The sequence below is a fragment of the Halichoerus grypus genome, chromosome 4 (genome assembly GCF_964656455.1).
Source record: "Halichoerus grypus chromosome 4, mHalGry1.hap1.1, whole genome shotgun sequence".
In the NCBI taxonomy this organism is placed as follows: Eukaryota; Metazoa; Chordata; class Mammalia; order Carnivora; family Phocidae; genus Halichoerus; species Halichoerus grypus.
The window spans coordinates 114658529-114675093 of NC_135715.1; the positions used below are offsets into that span (position 1 = coordinate 114658529).

Sequence of the window (16565 nt, forward strand, 5' to 3'; positions counted from 1 at the left end):
CAGAGGTAGGAAGAGGTGTTGCTGGCTCTAAAGCGCACATTCTTAACCATGAGGCTTAGGTTTCCCGGGGGTCCATGGTTACCAAGGAGCCTAGAGAGACTAGGCTGAAATCCCGTTTCCCTCCCCGGCCAGAGCTTATTCACAGACCTAAGCCGCATACAGGAGCAGTTGAATTCTCCACGTGATGGACTCAAAGTCTTCTGCCGATACGTTAGAAATATTCGAGCACCTGCTTTGTACACAGCGTTGTTTTCAGAGCTGGAGAGAAGTGGTGAATAAGACAAGACAGAGTCTTTATTCTCTTAGAGGCAAATTATGAACTAGTGAGCACCACTTTCTAATACGACTTAATACTGTTTAAGTGCTATGAAGAGAATAAAACAGGGTGCTGTGATAGCAAGTGGCCTGTGTCTACTTTGAACGAAGTAGTCAGGGAAGGCCTCCGTGGGTGACTGAGGGAGCCAGCCATGCAGAGATCCAGAGGCAGTTCCAAGCAGAAGGGACAGTAAGTGCAAAGGTCCTGAGGAAGATTTTGCTCGGTGTGTTAGTGGTAATTGAACTCTGATTTTACACAAAGAATTTTCTCCACACTGGTATTTCATTTCCTCATTGATCTAGCAAATTAAAAAGATGATCAATATGTTTGTGTTACCCTCAAAAGTAAGGAGTAAATTTGGAATAATGAAGAACTTCTTTCCTGGGTTTAGAAATACAACACCAAAGACATTTGGACATTTTTGTAGCCAGCAATTTTGTAAGCAGACCCATAACTTTATAATCCATGTCTTGGTGTTTGTTTTGAAACCCAAGTAAAAGAGGGCAAGCAATCCCCAGCTGATGTGTTTTGTTTTTTTAAAAGATTTTATTTATTTATTTGACAAAGAGAGACACAGCGAGAGAGGGAACACAAGCAGGGGGAGTGGGAGAGGGAGAAGCAGGCTTCCTGCCGAGCAGGGAGCCCAATGTGGGACTCGATCCCAGGACCCTGGGATCATGACCTGAGCCGAAGGCAGACGCCCAATGACTGAACCACCCAGGCGCCCCAGCTGATGTGTTGTAGAAAGCCAAGCAAATTCACACTGATCGGCGGGCCCTGAAAGTGTAAGGAATAATACTGAGGAATAAACATGGAAAAGCTGATTTGCTGCCCAGCCTCAGGGTCAAGCACAGGCCTGAAGGGGGGCCACCTGCATCTTTTTATAGTCTTCTTCTCAGGGAAATGCAACTTCTACAGTGTGCCACCTTGGAAATTTTGCTTGCCGGCCTCGTATGTGAGAGGTATGCCCAACACACTTTGGGGAGGTATTTCAACTTTCTGCTACTTTAGGATTCTGTGATTGGTGAACATCAAAAACCCCAAGAACACCTGTGTGTCCTTGGCTTCCCTTGGTAAGCGCGGAGAGAATTTCACCAACCGAAAAGAAAAGATGCTGGATTTTGTCTGATCGTTCTTGAGCCGACATTTTTGGGTGTCCCTGAAACCTAACTTGGATAACCCTCCTTGGCACCTGCAGCTGCTGCCTCTTCTGTCTTTGCTTCAGACTCATTTCTTGCCAAGATCTGCCAGGGAAGCCGTGGTTCCCACCGTGGGCCTCACACAACTAAATGGCAGCAGACTGAAGTTCCCTGTTCAGTGCCTAATTAGCCTGTGGCTATAGGAAGTGAACAAAGCGTCTACATTTTTGCAGGATGTCACTTGAAAGTGTTTGCTGAATAGCCTCAGCTGTTCAAATAGTAAAGCTGGATACAGTGGGGTGTGTGGAGGGGGTGGGTCCTGGGGTGGGGGAGCAGTCCTGGCAAGAAAGGTCTAGGCCTCCTTGAGATTTAATGGGCTAACACAGAGGTGGCTGCACATTTTATTTTTCTCGAAAAAGAAGCCTGATTTCAAAATGGGTGAAGGGGAGCGGGAGATGCAGGCTTCCAGTTATGGAATGAATAGGACGTGGGGATAAAAGGTGCAGCCTGGGGAACACAGTCAATGGGACTGGAATAGTTGTTTGTGACCCTCGTGAGCACAGCTTAATGTATAGACTTGTGGAATCACTATGTTGTACACCCAAAACTAACGTCACGCTCTGTGTTACCTGTACTTCAATTAAATAAACAAATAGAAGGAATAAGTTTGAAAAAAAGTCTCATTCTGTTGTTCTTAGAGTGCTGCTCATGTGCACCTGGGCTGTGGAAAGAGTAGCATTTCTCTTCCTTTGTTCAGGTGAGGTGAGGGCTTGACGCAGAGGGGAGGGAGGCCCGTCCGTGGATGTGGGGTGGAAGCTGCTTCAGACTGAATGGGTCCCCGGGCTTATTTCTGCACCTGAGAAATGAGAAGTTCGATGAGATCAGTTTTCTGGGCTTGCCTGTAGGTGAGTAGCTCTCTTAGTCAAAACCACTCTGCTCTCCTGACTCAGAATTCTCAGGAGCGGTGACCTGCATCTTGAGCAGGCATCACTGGTGATCCTCCTCCTCCAGGATGTCTGGGAACGGTGGCCTGCACCATCTCTGGCAAGTCTTCCAGCTGCACGACTCTCGGCTAAGTCTCGAAGGCAGTGATTCCTAACCAGTTTTGAGACCCAGACCTCTTGGCAAATTTAAGGACAGCTGTGGATGCTCTCTTTAAGAAAAATGTATGTAGACACAGAATACCGAATCCAGTTCTGGGGTCTGTGGACCTTGGTTAAGAAATCGTACCCTGAAGTCAGCTCTCAGAAGAGAGGCTAAGCACTTAGAACCATGCCTGGGATAAAGCAGCAACTCCCTGAAGGTTGTTCTATGTATGCCTCCCATCTCCTATGATACGCTAGTACTATCTTCATTTTATAGATGAGTAAACTGGGGCATAGAGAGATTAACAGACCTTGTTAAGTGGTGGCTGGATTTGAACCCAAGCCCATCTGATAACAAAGCCAGTGAACTTAAAATTCTGGGTAACCTAATAAAGTGATTATCAGATTTGTCTACCTGAATTGATGGCTCTTTCTACTGCTGGCCACTTTCCTACATCTCTCCTGTATTGGTTATAATTAACTGAGCAGTTACTATGTACCAGAACTGTCCTAGGCACTTTATATGTATTGTTTTATTGAAAAATGTGCTCAGAAAATGAGGTACAGTATTAAGGGAGCACAATGAGTTCTCTGTAAAGGTAGGGAAGAAAAGGTAAATAATATCCCAAGGCTCAGAAATTTTTTAGCTATTCTTTGGATACTTTTTCTTTCACTATACAATCAGAGAACTAGAGATAGAGAAGAAACTGAAGATTTCCTAGTTCAAGTATCATTTTTCCTAGGGACTGGCAGAGAATAGAAACATGCATGGTCATTGGCGCTGTGCTCAAGCACTTCATATGCATTATTTCACTTAACCTCACAATGGTATCAGACCTTCATATTTCAGATTCCCCTTTCAAGCAAAGAACTTCCAGCAGAGATCTTGTCTGATTTCATGCTTGCAGGTTTTCTAAGTGGGAGAAATGCACAACTAGGCAATTAGGGAACTTGCCCCGGGGCTACTCAGCAAGCCCTGAGTGGAGGGGGCGGGGGAGGAGGGAAGGGGAGAGAGAGAGCTAGAGAGAGAATGAATGAATGCCAGGGCAGAACTTGTGCCTTCCTGATGATGATTCCCAGGCCAGTTTGTGTGACATCCCTTACCAGACTGGCCCAGCCAAGATCACACACATAGTGGGAGGATCCTAAATCACAGGGGATCACATGCTCCACTGAGTGAAACCAATACACAAGGGCCAGGCCCACTTTGTGTGGGTGAGAACTGGAGGGGCTCCCAAGCTCAGTCCCATGTGCTGGTGCAAGTGGCTGTCCCAATGGCAGGACCCTTCCGAGCCCCACCCTGGGACACCAGCCTCCTCACCTACCACATAGGGAGTACAGCTGGATGAGGGCACCTAGGTGGAGCATTCTCTGTAACTTTTTAACAGGCTGGCCTTGCCCAGTGTGAAGCAACTAGCCAGGCCATACCACCTCTTAAACACCCATCTGTGCCAGACTCACTGAGGAAGCAGGATGGGGGGGTCCAGTCCCCAATAATGTTGAGCCTATTGTTAGGGGTAGGGGTGGAGCAAACCACTTGGCCCTGACCTCACCTTAACAGACAGCCTCTAATTATGGCTTTGAGGTTTAACAGACAGTCATAGAAGTGTACTGAAATAGTTCTAAGTAGGAATGTTCTCCATGCAATTTTAAAGTTGTACAGTGTTTCCCATAGTGCGCTTATAATGGATTTCTTTAATGAATCTTGAGATTAACGTGTGAATAGCAGCATCACACATCATTGGGTGTGTGTGTTTGTGTGTGTTAAGGCTATTCATTTGCTCAATGGAACTCTTTGTGTCCTATTTTGACACATCTTTTCTTTTTGTTTAAATGGATTTGATTGATTGATTGATTGACTTAACATAACCTCTATACCGAACGTGGAGCTCAAACTCACAACCCCAAGATCAAGGGTCGTATGTTCTACTGACTGAGCAAACCAGGTACCCCACACCTTTTTTTTTGAAACTGTTAAGTCCTCAGTAAGTGTGAGTGGCTCAAATCACACTTGCCCTCTGAGAGGCCTGGAAAGACCACCGATAAGAGATCTCAGCAGAGGACCAAACACAAGCCCCATTTCTGTAGAAGTTCTATCCCCACTCAAGGCTTCCTGGCTACAGGACCCACCATCACCACCAATGCCCGAGTCTTCACTCTGCTACTGGCTGTGGGATCCTGGGTCAGTCTTACAAATTCTGGGCTGTTTCCACAAGTGCAAGGCTGGCAGGACAGCATTATATTTCTGAGTACCCCGGCCTGTGACATCTTCAGAAGTTAAAGATTTGTTTGACAGCTTACAAAGATGCCCAGGGGTGTAGACCTCCCACAAGCCAGCTGCCTGGCAGGCATTGGGAGGGGAAGTAAGCGGTACAGAGAGGATGGGTGGCTTGGAAGCCTGGCTTCTTGATTCTGGGTTCTCGCTAATAAAGTAGGAGAGATGCTGGGACAATTCTGGCCTGTAGGGACCAGCAGAAGGCTGGACTCAAAAGACCAGGCCACACCTCATTTGTGCACCAAGTATTAACTGAACTCATGCACTGTCCTGGATTTGTTCACGGCTCTGGTTATTTAACGGTGGACAGAGGAGGTTCCTCCCCTCTCGGGGGGAGGATATCATTACCTGAAATGATCTTATTTATAGCTTAATGTTATTTTACAAAAGGGTTGGGGGTCATCTGAGCCCACCGTGGGTGAGGTGCGGGTGGCTTAGTGTGGGATGGTCGGAAAAGGCCTGAGTTCTTCCAGTTTCTGAACTAACTCACCTGTGCCCTTGGCCCAAGCATTTTCACCCCGACGGTCTCAGTTCTGGGTTCTCGGTTTGTATATCCCACAAAGGGGTTGGCTTCCACTCTTCGCACTGGCTTGGTCGCTTGGTCCGGTCAGGCTCACGCTCTGTGTTCCGTTTCCCGCCCGGGCCTCCCTTCAACCCGGCGGAGGATCCCTGAGGTTCCCCGAGGAGCCTGAGCCCCAGCGACTCGCTCCCGGGCGGGGCCCACCTGTCCCGGCCGGGTCCCCTCGCGGGCGCGCCAGGTGGCTCAGGAGGGGAGGAGCCGCGCCCCGCCCCGCCCCGCGCGGCCGCAGCCAACGCCGGCCCCCGGCAGGAGCGCTCGGAGCCGAGGCCGGGAGCCGGGCTGGGACGCCGAGAGGCCCGGCGGGCGCGGGCGGCGCAGGTGAGCGGGGAGGGCACGGCCAGCTGGGGGCGGTGGTCGGCCGGGGCCGGAGGACCCCGAGGGACCTGCGGGACCGCGCGGCCGCGGCGGGCCGTGGAGGGCCGCGGTCTGGTGGAGGGGTGGGGGTCCCGAAGCCGCCCGGAGGCGAACAGCTGGGCACATCTGGACGGGGCGGGGGCGGGGGTCGCGCAGGGTTTCCTGCGCGGCCAGGGCGCCGCCAAGCACCGTTTGCGTGGCGCTGGGAGGGGAGAGGGGAGGCTGGGGACAGGGCTGCTGGGGAGAGCGCGGAGCTGGGGCGGGGGTTCGGGCCGTGGAGGAGTCGAGAGGAGCTCCCGCCTCTCCCTCTGCGGCGCCGCACAGGGGCCCACGTCCCTGCCGCTGCTCTGCCCGGCTCTTTACTTTTTGGTGGTGGTGGTGAATAAACGACCCATGCGTAAGGCTTAGTTAGTTCCCTGGGGCTTCCGAAGAGCTGAGTACGCTCGGTTGCTCTGACTCCGGGGGCCTGAGGTTGGAAGACTGCAGGTCTGTGTGCCCTGGGGCGTTGTGGGCATGAGGGTGGAGGTGGAGGGGTGCCTCCATCTCCCAGGACCCAGCGATCGGAGGGAGAAAGGGGAAAAAGGTCTAGAGTGCTGTTTAAATTCTAGTTAATAGCTGTGTGACCTTGAGCAACTTACTTAACTTCGCTGATGCTCAGTTTCCTCAAAGGCAAAATGGGTATTATAGTCATTAAAATAGCCTTAAGTTATACGATGTTCATAAAGTGCATAGCACAAAGCGTGGTGAAAGTTCTCTCCATTTTTTCCCTACGTGATAATGTAACACTTTATGCCTCTCAGAGGTCTCCACACATTTCTGAACAGAAGGGAGATCCAGGAGGCTCAGATTACCCTCCTTTAGGGGGAAAATTAGGGGTGGTGAGGTGTGTGTGTGTTTTGGGGGTGGCATCTTTTTTTCTTTAGTCACTCTGACTTGCTCACTGCTAGACTGCTTTCAGGCTCTTTTACTTCCTGATACCATCCTAGAGGCAGAAGATTGAGAGGTATCAGGACAGACCCTGCAGACAGAAGGGTATTATCAGCCTGCTTTCATCATTATCGACTGTGTCAGAATTCTTTTGAGTTGGGTGTTGGTCACTTGAAAATTGATGCAATATAGAAATTGGGTCACATAAATGAAAAAGACTGAGGGTTTTAGCTTCAGGCATAGCTCCATCCAGGGGCTCATATGAGGTTGCAGGGCTCATTCTCTCTCATACATATCTTGGCTCTTTTCACCTTCTGTGTTGACTGGTTTTTAGTATGAAGTGATAAATAGCACTGGCGCCTTCAGGTTTATCTCCTCCTTCAGAGAGAGGGGGTGGAGGGAGGGGAAGAGTCTCTCTCTTCTTCCAGCTCCTTCATCCTCATAGCAAATCTTAATGATATGCTAGACCAAAGCTGGGCCAAGCCATTTAAGTGGATAGGCAGTGGGTTTCCACGATAGGAGTGAAAACTTTACCCAGGTGCCACCAGTGCCTGGGGGATTGGTTCAGGTCCAGTTCAGCTGCTGGAGACTGGGGAGGGGCAGTTCCCAGTGAGAAGTCTGCTTCTGCACAGATAAAAATAGTACATGTCCATTGCACTGTCTCTGCCTTTGCTCACCACCACCTACACGAAGTCCGTAGTAGAGTGTAGACAGCCTGGGTGCCGTATTCAGTCTGTCAGTCATCAAGTCTTTATCCAAGGCATGGAGAGCATCCTACGTGTTCATCCTTTCATTCATTGTTTTCCTGATCATTCATTCAATAGGACCAAAATGGAGTCACTTATGCTAAGCCCAAACTGAGACTGCCTCTGCCAAGGGTGAAAATGATTGCTTTGGAGAAGCTCACCGTCTGGTGGGAAAGGCAGATGTGCAGATAACAGTGCCTGGGAATGTTTAACTCTCTGGGGACATAGGGAAGGCTTCTCCAGGAGACTGTAGTTGAGCTCTAAATTGGAGAGGGTAGGGCTGCTCTAGGAGAAAAAAGCCTGAGGGGCTTCCCAGGCCATTGTGGTAGGGGATCAGTGCTTGCTCTTCTAGGTAACGTGATTTAGGTCCCTTGACTCTCTCACTTCAGAAGTCCTTGCAGGTAGGTGGTTCACAGTGGTCACGGCCCTCTTTTGGATTCGCTTGCTTTTCCCTTCTCTGCCACAGGATGACTGCAGCTCCATCATGGCTGCCGGTGATAACACCCAAAACAGAAGGGATGGATGCTGTTTGTCTAGATAACAAAGGACAGAATTTCCCAGAAGTTCCCTAGGTCATTGGCCAGAATGATCACATGCCCACCCTAAAGCAGTCACTGGTAAAGGAGAAGAAGGTGGGCTATGATTGTTTTATCCACACAGTCTTCTGGAGCTGAGAAAGGGGCTCAGCTTCCCTGAGCACATGGATGCCCCGTATCTGAACAAAGCTGGAGTCCTGTTATCAAGGCAGGAAGTGAGATGGCCTATCAGGCTGTTAGGTAGGCAGGCAGTCAGTGGTTTTTCCCACAGGCAATGACAGACGATGAAAGGCCTGGTCTGTATGGGCAGTCAGGAGAAGTTCAGTACAACAGAGTACAGGGTGCGGCTGAGGGGAGAGAGGAGCCAGGCTGGAGACACAGGTAGAGACTCTAACATAGAGTACCCTATATTAGATACCACGCTGGCTCTCACTAAGAAGCATAAATCATGGTGCCAGTCCTCAAAGAACTTACATTTAAAATCTGGAAACGTTTTTCTGAGCTTTTCATACTCCTGTTGGTAACAGCAACAGTGGCTTACCTTATCGTGATGATTCTGTAGGGGTGGGTTAGGGTGGAGGAGTTGGGGGGGGCATGTATAGTTTGAAAAAGCCTCACAGCTGGTTCTGCTCTGCGTCCCACCCCCCAGCACCTCCCCTTCACCTTCTCCCATGCCCTCTGTTGAGAACACTTTCTTGTTCTAAATCATGGCTGCGTTTCAGTATTGTTAACCTGTCTTCAAACTAACAGGCTGGGACTTGGTGAAGATGCAGTTAGTGGTGGATCCTGGGCAAGAAAACAGTTCTCCTGACAGTAAATCCAGTAGGTGAATACTCTATAGTTGTTTTAGTAGGAAACCAGCCTCTCCTGCCTATTGCTTTCAAAGTATTTAGCCTGTTTTCATTTGAAGTATGGAGTGCTGCTTTTTGTTTCCATTTGATATGGCAGACATTGGTGGACATTCGGAGTTAGACTGGGCAAAAAGGGATGCATCCTTAATATCTCGTTAGCACAGAAGTTGGCAGAAAGCCTTGGTCACTAATCCTGAAAGAAAGGAGGGAGTGGAGGGCAGCATATTTTGTTGCCATCAGCAGTGGTGCTATGGGATGGCCAGGATCATTGGAAAACATGAAGGAATGGGTAGGGAGAGATGCCTGGGGCAGTCATTGATTCACAAATACTGAGCATCTACTGTGTGCCAGATCCTGTTCTGGGTGCTGAGGATAAAAGAGTACCCAAGAAAGACAAATCTCTCTGCTCATGGCACTTACAATCTACTGGAAGAAGACCTATTTATTTATGTTTTGTCTCATATTTCAAGTGATGAGAAGTACTGTAAGGGAAAAAAGTTATTGTCAGAGGGGAGGGTGGTGGAAGGGTGGGCAGAATGGGTGAAGGGGAGTGGAAGTACAGGCTTTCAGTGATGGAATGAATAAGTCACGGGGATGAAACATACAACACAGGGACTACAGTCAATGGTATTGTAACAGCGTTGTGTGGTGACAGCAGCTACATTTGTGGTGAGCGTGGTGTAACATATGGACTTGTTGAATCAGTATGTTGTATATCTGAAACTAACGTTACATTGTGTGTCAAATGTACGCAAATTTACAAAAAAAGACTAAAAACTAAAATAGGGTAAGAAAAGAGTGCAATAGTTGGAAACCAGCTGGGCATAGTGCTGGAAATCTTCAAGGTTTTTTCTTTCTCTGGTTTCCAGCAGAGAAGTATGGCCTGAGCAGGCATGGTATTGGGGGGAAAAAGACATTCACTTGGAAGAAGAGGGTTACATATTGAATAACTTGATTTAAAAAGATTTCTTTCATGCAGAATCTCTTTGTTTCTTTGTTATACTTCACATTGTTCCCAAACTTGATTTACAATGACTTACAAAGCGTGATACCAGGTGGTGAGAAATAAGTGAAGAAACATGAGCAAAGGGAAAATAAGAGTCATTTCTTTCATCATTGGGTTCCAGAATTGTTTAGTTTTGGTATCAGGAAGAAGGAGGAAGTATGGTGATTAAAAATGTGATTCATGTTCAGGGCTCATTTCTTAAAAGGTGAGAAAATAAATTTTTATGCCTTAGAAAGTTGTAACTTTTTTTTTTTTAAGATTTATTTATTTGAGAGAGAGAGAATGAGAGAGCACATGAGAGGGGTTAGGGTCAGAGGGAGAAGCAGACTCTCTGCTGAGCAGGGAGCCCGATGTGGGACTCGATCGAGGGACTCCAGGATCATGACCTGAGCCGAAGGCAGTCGCTTAACCAACTGAGCCACCCAGGCGCCCCGAAAGTTGCAACTTTTTGTGTGTGTGTTTAAAGAGCCAATTTTATTTGATAGGAAAATTAGTCTCTTTAGTAAGGACTTATATGAAATTTATCCCTTGAGTTCAATGAAAACTAATATTTTCTTTTTTTTTAGGTCAGTATAAAGTGCATCAAAGGTTAACAGAGATCAAAACCTAATTCTGGGGTCAAATGATATGGAACAAAACAAATTGGCGAGAAGTTACATTTTGACCCAGAATAGACTGGAAAAAAATATACAAATTCAAATAAAAATTTATAGCTTTTAAAAGTTATGCAGTGGTAATTTTGATTGCCTATTTTTATTGGGTTGTTTGTTTTCTTATTGTTGAGTTTTGAGAGTTCTTTACATAATCTGGAATCTCAGAAATGTGTTTTGCAAGTAATTTTTCCCAGGCTGTGCCTTATATTTTTATTCTCTTAACAGTGTCTTTCTCAGGGCTAAAGTTTTTAACTTTGATAAACCAGTTTATCAATTTTTATTGTGAATCAAACTTTTGTTGTCATATCTAAGAATTCTTTGCCTAACCAAATAGTTTGAAAATTTTTTATGCTTTCTTCTAGAACTTTCATGATTTTATGTTTTACACTTAGGTCTGTGATCCATTTTGGGTTAATTTTTGTATGAGGTATAAGGTATGAGTCAAGGAATTTTTTTTTTTTTTAAAGATTTTATTTATTTATTTGACAGAGAGAAACACAGCGAGAGAGGGAACACAAGCAGGGGGAGTGGGAGAGGGAGAAGCAGGCTTCCCGCTGAGCAGGGAGCCCGATGCGGGGCTTGATCCCAGGACCCTGGGATCATGACCTGAGCCGAAGGCAGACGCTTAACCGACTGAGCCACCCAGGCGCCCCATGAGTCAAGGAATTTTTTTTTTTTTTTGCATATGAAAGTCCAGTTGTTCAAGCATCGCTTATTGAAGGGACTATGTTTCCCTATTGAATTGTCTTGGCATTTTTGTTGAATATCAGTTGGTCATAAATGTGTTTATTTCCAGACTCTCAGTTTTATTCCATTGATCTCTATGCCTATTTTGTGCCAACACCACCTCTGTCTTGATTACTGTGACTTTATAATAAGTTTGGAAAGCAGATTGTGTAAGTCCTCCAACTTTATTTTTATCCAGAATTGTTGTGGCTCTTTTAGTTCCTTTGCCTTTCCATATAAATTGTAGAATCAACTTGTCAATATCTACAAAAAATCCTGCCGGGACTTTGAATGGGATTGCTTTGAATCTATACATTGATTTAGGAAGAATTGACATCTTTACAATATTGAGTCTTTCAGTCCATGAAGGTGACATATCTTATCTATTTGTCTCTTTTGATTTTTCTATTACCATTCTGTAGTTTTTAGGATATAGATCTTGTGTGTTTTGTTAGATTTATACTTAAGTATCCAATTTTGGGGGTTGCTATTGTTGCTAGTATATAGAAATGTAATTTTTTTATTTTTTATTTATTTTATTTTTTTTATTTTTTTTAAAGATTTTATTTATTTATTTGAGAGAGAGAGAGCACAAGACGGGGGAGCGGGAGAGGGAGAAGCAGACTCCCTGCTGAGCAGGGAGCCCGATGCGGGACTCGATCCCGGCACTCCAGGATCATGACCCGAGCCGAAGGCAGTCGCTTAACCAACTGAGCCACCCAGGCGCCCAAAAAATGTAATTTTTTTAAAAAGATTATTTTTTTGAAAGAGAGAGAGAGTGAGAAAGAGCAAATGGGGGCAGGCAGAGGGAGAGGGAGAGAGAGAATCTCAAGCAGACTCCCTACTGAGGCTCCATCCCACAACCCTGAGGTCATGACCTGAGCTGAAATTAAGAGTTGGACACTCAACTGACTTAGCCACGCAGGCACCCCTGTAATTGGTTTTTATATATTGACATTATATCCGGTTACCTTGCTAAAGTCACTTATTCTAGGGGGATTATTTGTAGATCCTTTGGGATTTTCTACACAGTCAATCATGTCATCTGTGAATAAAGACAGTGTTATTTCTTCCTTCCCAATCTGGATACCTTTTACTTATTTATTTTTTGCCTTATTGCACTGGCTAGGAATTCCAGTACAATGTTGAATAGGAGTGTTGAGAGAGAACATTCTGGCCTTGTTTCTTGTCATGGGGGAGAAATAATTAATTTTTCACTATTAAGTATGATGTTAACTGAGGCTAGATGCCCTATGAGGTTAATGAATTTCCGTTGTATTCTGAGTTTACTGAGAGTTTTTATTATGGATGGATTTTGAATTTTGTTGAATGACTTTTCTCCAGCTATTGACAAGATCATGTGATTTTTTTTCTTCATATTTAATATGGTGAATTATACTGATTGACTTTCACACATTGAACCAGCCTGGTATTCCTGGGATAACTTCACTTGGTTGTGGTGTATTTTTGGAAGAGGCTGTGCAGAATTGGTATTGTTTCTTCCTTTAGTGTTTGGTAGAATTCATTAATGAAACCATATGGGTCTAGAGTTTTCTTTGATAGAAAGTTTTTAACTACAAATTTAATAGGTATAGGTACACTTCAGGTTGCCTGTTTCTTGATAAGTTAGGGTAGTTTATGTTTTTTAAGGAATTGTTCTACTTCACCTTAGTTGTCAAAATATGGAGGTAGAATTGTTTGTGGTGTCCTCATATCATCCACTTAATGTCCGTGGAATCTATAGTGATTTTCTCCTTTTATACCTGATACTGGTAATTTGTGTCTTCAATTTTTTTCTTATTCTGTCTAGAAAATTATTAATTTTATTGATCTTTACAAAGGTCCAGATTTTGGTTTCATTAATTTTGTCTGTTTTTCTGTTTTCAATTTTATTGCTTTCTGCTCTTTTCTTTATTTCTTCCTTCTCCTTGCTTTGGGTTTATTTTTTTGTTTTCTTAAGGGATAGCGCATATTACTGATCTGAGATTTTTCTTCTGTTTTAATATAAGCATTTAGTGTTATACATTTCCCTCTAACCACTGCCTTAGCTACATTCCGCAATTTTGTTATGTGTATTTTCATTTTCATTTATTTAAAATTAAAATATTTAAGAATATACCTTGAGAGTTCCTCTTAATCCACATGTTATTTGAATGTATGTCATTTGATTTTTAACTGGGAATCCTCCAGAAGTCTTACTGTACTGATTTCAAATTTAATTCTACTATTGTCTCACAGTATAATTTGCATGATTTCTGTTCTTTTAAATTTGTTCACCTTTGTTTTATGGCCCAGAATATGCTCTGTCTTGTTGAATGTTCAATGTGTACTTGAAAAGGATGTGTATTCTGCTATTGTTGGGTAGAATGTTCTAGAAATGTTAGGTTTTCTGTGTCCTGATTTTCTGTCCACTTGTTTTATCAATAACAGAGAGGCATGTTGGAGTCTCCAACTAAAGTTGTGGATTTTTCCATTTCTCCTTTTTGTTCTATCACTTTTTGCTTCATGTATTTTGATCATCTGTTCTTAGGTGCATACACATTCAGGACTGTTATGTCCTCTTGGAGAACTGATCCTTTAATTATTATATACTATTTCTCTTTATCCTTGTTAGTATTCCTTGTTCTGGGTTCTACTGCTTTGGGTATTAATAATATAGTTACTCCAGCTTTCTTTTGGTTAGTGTTTGTTTCCTGTATCTTTTACTTTTAGCCTGTCTATATCTGTATATTTAAAGCAGGTTTCTTGTAGACCTTAGAGTCTTGCTTTTTTAAACTATCTGACAATATCTATCTTTTAATTGGTGTGTTAGACCATTCACATTTACTATGCTATTAAACTTAATCAAAATCTACCATTTTGCTAGCTGTTATTCTTTCTTTCTTTTTCCTATTGAGTTCCTTTTATGATTCCCTTTTATCTCCACTATGGACTTCTTATTTATGCTTCTTTTACATTTTTAAGTGATTATGCTAGAGTGTGTGTGTATATATATAAATATATACAAATATATATATATACACAAATATATATATATATATATATACAAATATATATACATATATACCTTTAATTGATCGGAATCTACTTTCAAATAATATTATACTGTTTCCCATGTAGTGTAAGGACTTCAACAGTAGTACATTTCCAATCTTTCTCTTCTATCCTTTGTACTTATTGTTATCATCATTTTCCTTTTACATATGTTGTAAACACAACATTGCTCTTATTTTTGCTTTAGACCAGGGGTTAGCAAACTTTTTCTCTAAAGGATCAAAAAGTGAATATTTTTGGCTTTGAGGCCACATTTGGTCTCTGCTGCATATTTTCATCTTTTCTTAAACAATACTTAAAGAATATAAAAATGATTCTTAGCTCAAAGGTCATACTAAAAGAGACTATGGGCTGGATTTGGCTTGTAAACCATAGTTTGCTGACTCCTACTTTAGACATTCAGTTATCTTTTATGGCAATTAAAAATAAGAAAAAGACAAATTGTTTTTGACTTTCATTTATTCCATTTCCAGCACTCTTCATGTCTTTGTGTAGATCCAAGTTTCTGATATTATATTCCTTCTGCCTGAAAAACTTCATTTAGCATTTCTCATAGTGTAGGTGTCCTGGTCATGAATTCTCTGTTTTTGTCTGTGTCAGTCCTTTTTTCTCCTTTGTTTTTGAAAGATATTTTCACTGGGTCTAGAATTTTGGGTTGACAGTTTATTTTTTCTTTCAGCACCTTAAAGATATTGCTTCATTGACTTCTTACTTGCATGCTACTGACAAGATGTCTTCTATAATCCTTATCTTTTTTCTTTTATATTTAATGTTTTATTTTTCTACCACTGTATTCAATATTCTTTTTGTCTTTGGTTTCAGCTGTTTTAATATGTTACACCTCTGTGTGAGTGTGTGTGTGTGCACACATGTGCACATGTATGCACATTCTTGGTGTTCATCCTGCTTGGTGTTCTTGAGCTTCTTGGATCTGTGGTTTGGTGTCTGTCATTAATTTTAGAAAATTCTCAACAATTATTTCTTCAAATATTTCTTCTGTTCCATTTTCTTTTCTCCTTCTGAAATTTGATTACACCTACGTTAGAAATTTTGATTGGTTCCACAGCTGTTGAACACTTCATTTTGTTTCATTCTTCTTTTTGTTGCTTCTTGTTTTAGTGTGGGTAATTCTGTTGACCTATTTTCTAGTTCACTGATTGTTTCCTTGGCTGTGTCAAATCTGCTGAAGAATATTGAAAGCCATCTTCATTTCTGTTACTGTGTTTAGCCTTTCAAGTTTTTTCATTTTATTCTCTCTTACAGTTCCTATCTTTCTGGTAAAAGGAGACATTTAATCTTCTGTGTTGTCCACTCTTTCTGTTAGGGTCTTTTACAATTAATTAAGGTTGTTTAAAATTTAGTGTCCAGGGACGCCTGGGTGGCTCAGTCGGTTAAGTGGCTGTCTTCGGCTCAGGTCATGATTCTGGGGTCCTGGGATCGAGCCCCATGTCCGGCTCCCTGCTCAGCGGAGAGCCTGCTTCTCCCTCTCCTTCTGCCTGCCACTCTGCCTACTTGTGCTCTCTCTCTATCTGTCGAATAAATAAATAAAATCTTTGAAAAAAAATAAAATAAAATTTAGTGTCTGATAGTTTCAACATCTGTGTTATATCTGAGTTTGGTTCATTCATTGCCCTCTCTTGGCAGTGTGGTTTCTTTCTTGCTTTTTGTATGCTCTGTATGTTTTGTTGAGAACTGGACACCTTGTGTAGGACATGAGAGATGGAGATAAATAGTTTTTATGTCTGGAAATGGGAGTGCCTTTCTATTTTTGCTAGACCTTTAGTGTGGGCAATTGATCACTCTTATCAGGATTTGAGCTGGATTTGAGGTTTGTTGTTGGTATGGTTATTCTCAGTGCACCACACACTTCAAATTCCTCTTGTGATACTTTGAGTTTGGAGTTGGGGCTGGTTGGCCAGAGGGCTTTTCCTACTGTCTGTCTCAGTGTCAGCTTTAGGTCTTCCTTTTGCGCTGTGCCTCAGAGTGGTCTGGCTCCATGCTCTGTCAACTTTCCCGGCAGTATTCTGTTGTTATTTGTTAATTGATGCCTGTTAGCCAGTGTCCAGGTACATCCACCTCAGGTAAACAAGTGCTTGTCTTCTCTCTTCCTGTAGGTATCTGGTTCTCCTTAGATTTAGGGCTGGTTTGTTTCCATGTGACCTCAGCTTTCCAGTAGAGTCAAGAAAGCTCTAGACTTGCCGTTTATCTGGCCTTTTATTTGTTGTGAGCATGGGAGTGATGCTCTCTTCAGCTCTCTACACCCTGAGCAGAAATTAAAAGCCTTGATATGATGTTTTCTAACACTTTTTATGATCTT

The 16565-nt window shown here is 43.4% G+C and overlaps 1 protein-coding gene and 1 long non-coding RNA gene across 9 annotated transcripts in view; one reads left to right on the forward strand and one right to left on the reverse strand.

The window, feature by feature from the left end:
• Positions 1-838: 838 nt before the first annotated feature.
• Positions 839-5555, reverse strand: LOC144381611 (uncharacterized). The gene is made up of 2 exons (XR_013447135.1): positions 5306-5555; positions 839-2311 (listed from the first exon to the last, which is right to left on the reverse strand). It is a non-coding gene; the product is annotated as an uncharacterized LOC144381611 (long non-coding RNA).
• A 47-nt stretch (positions 5556-5602) lies between these two features.
• Positions 5603-16565, forward strand: part of LYPD6B (LY6/PLAUR domain containing 6B) — a 165880-nt gene continuing 154917 nt past the window's right edge. For 3 of the 8 annotated variants that reach the window (XM_078070768.1, XM_078070769.1, XM_078070767.1), the window contains exon 1: positions 5620-5713. The gene's annotated coding sequence lies outside the window, so the exon portion shown is untranslated. Of the gene's footprint in view, positions 5714-16565 lie in introns of all 8 variants that reach the window. The other 5 variants (XM_036092570.2, XM_078070771.1, XM_036092571.2 and 2 more) reach the window with 4 other exon arrangements.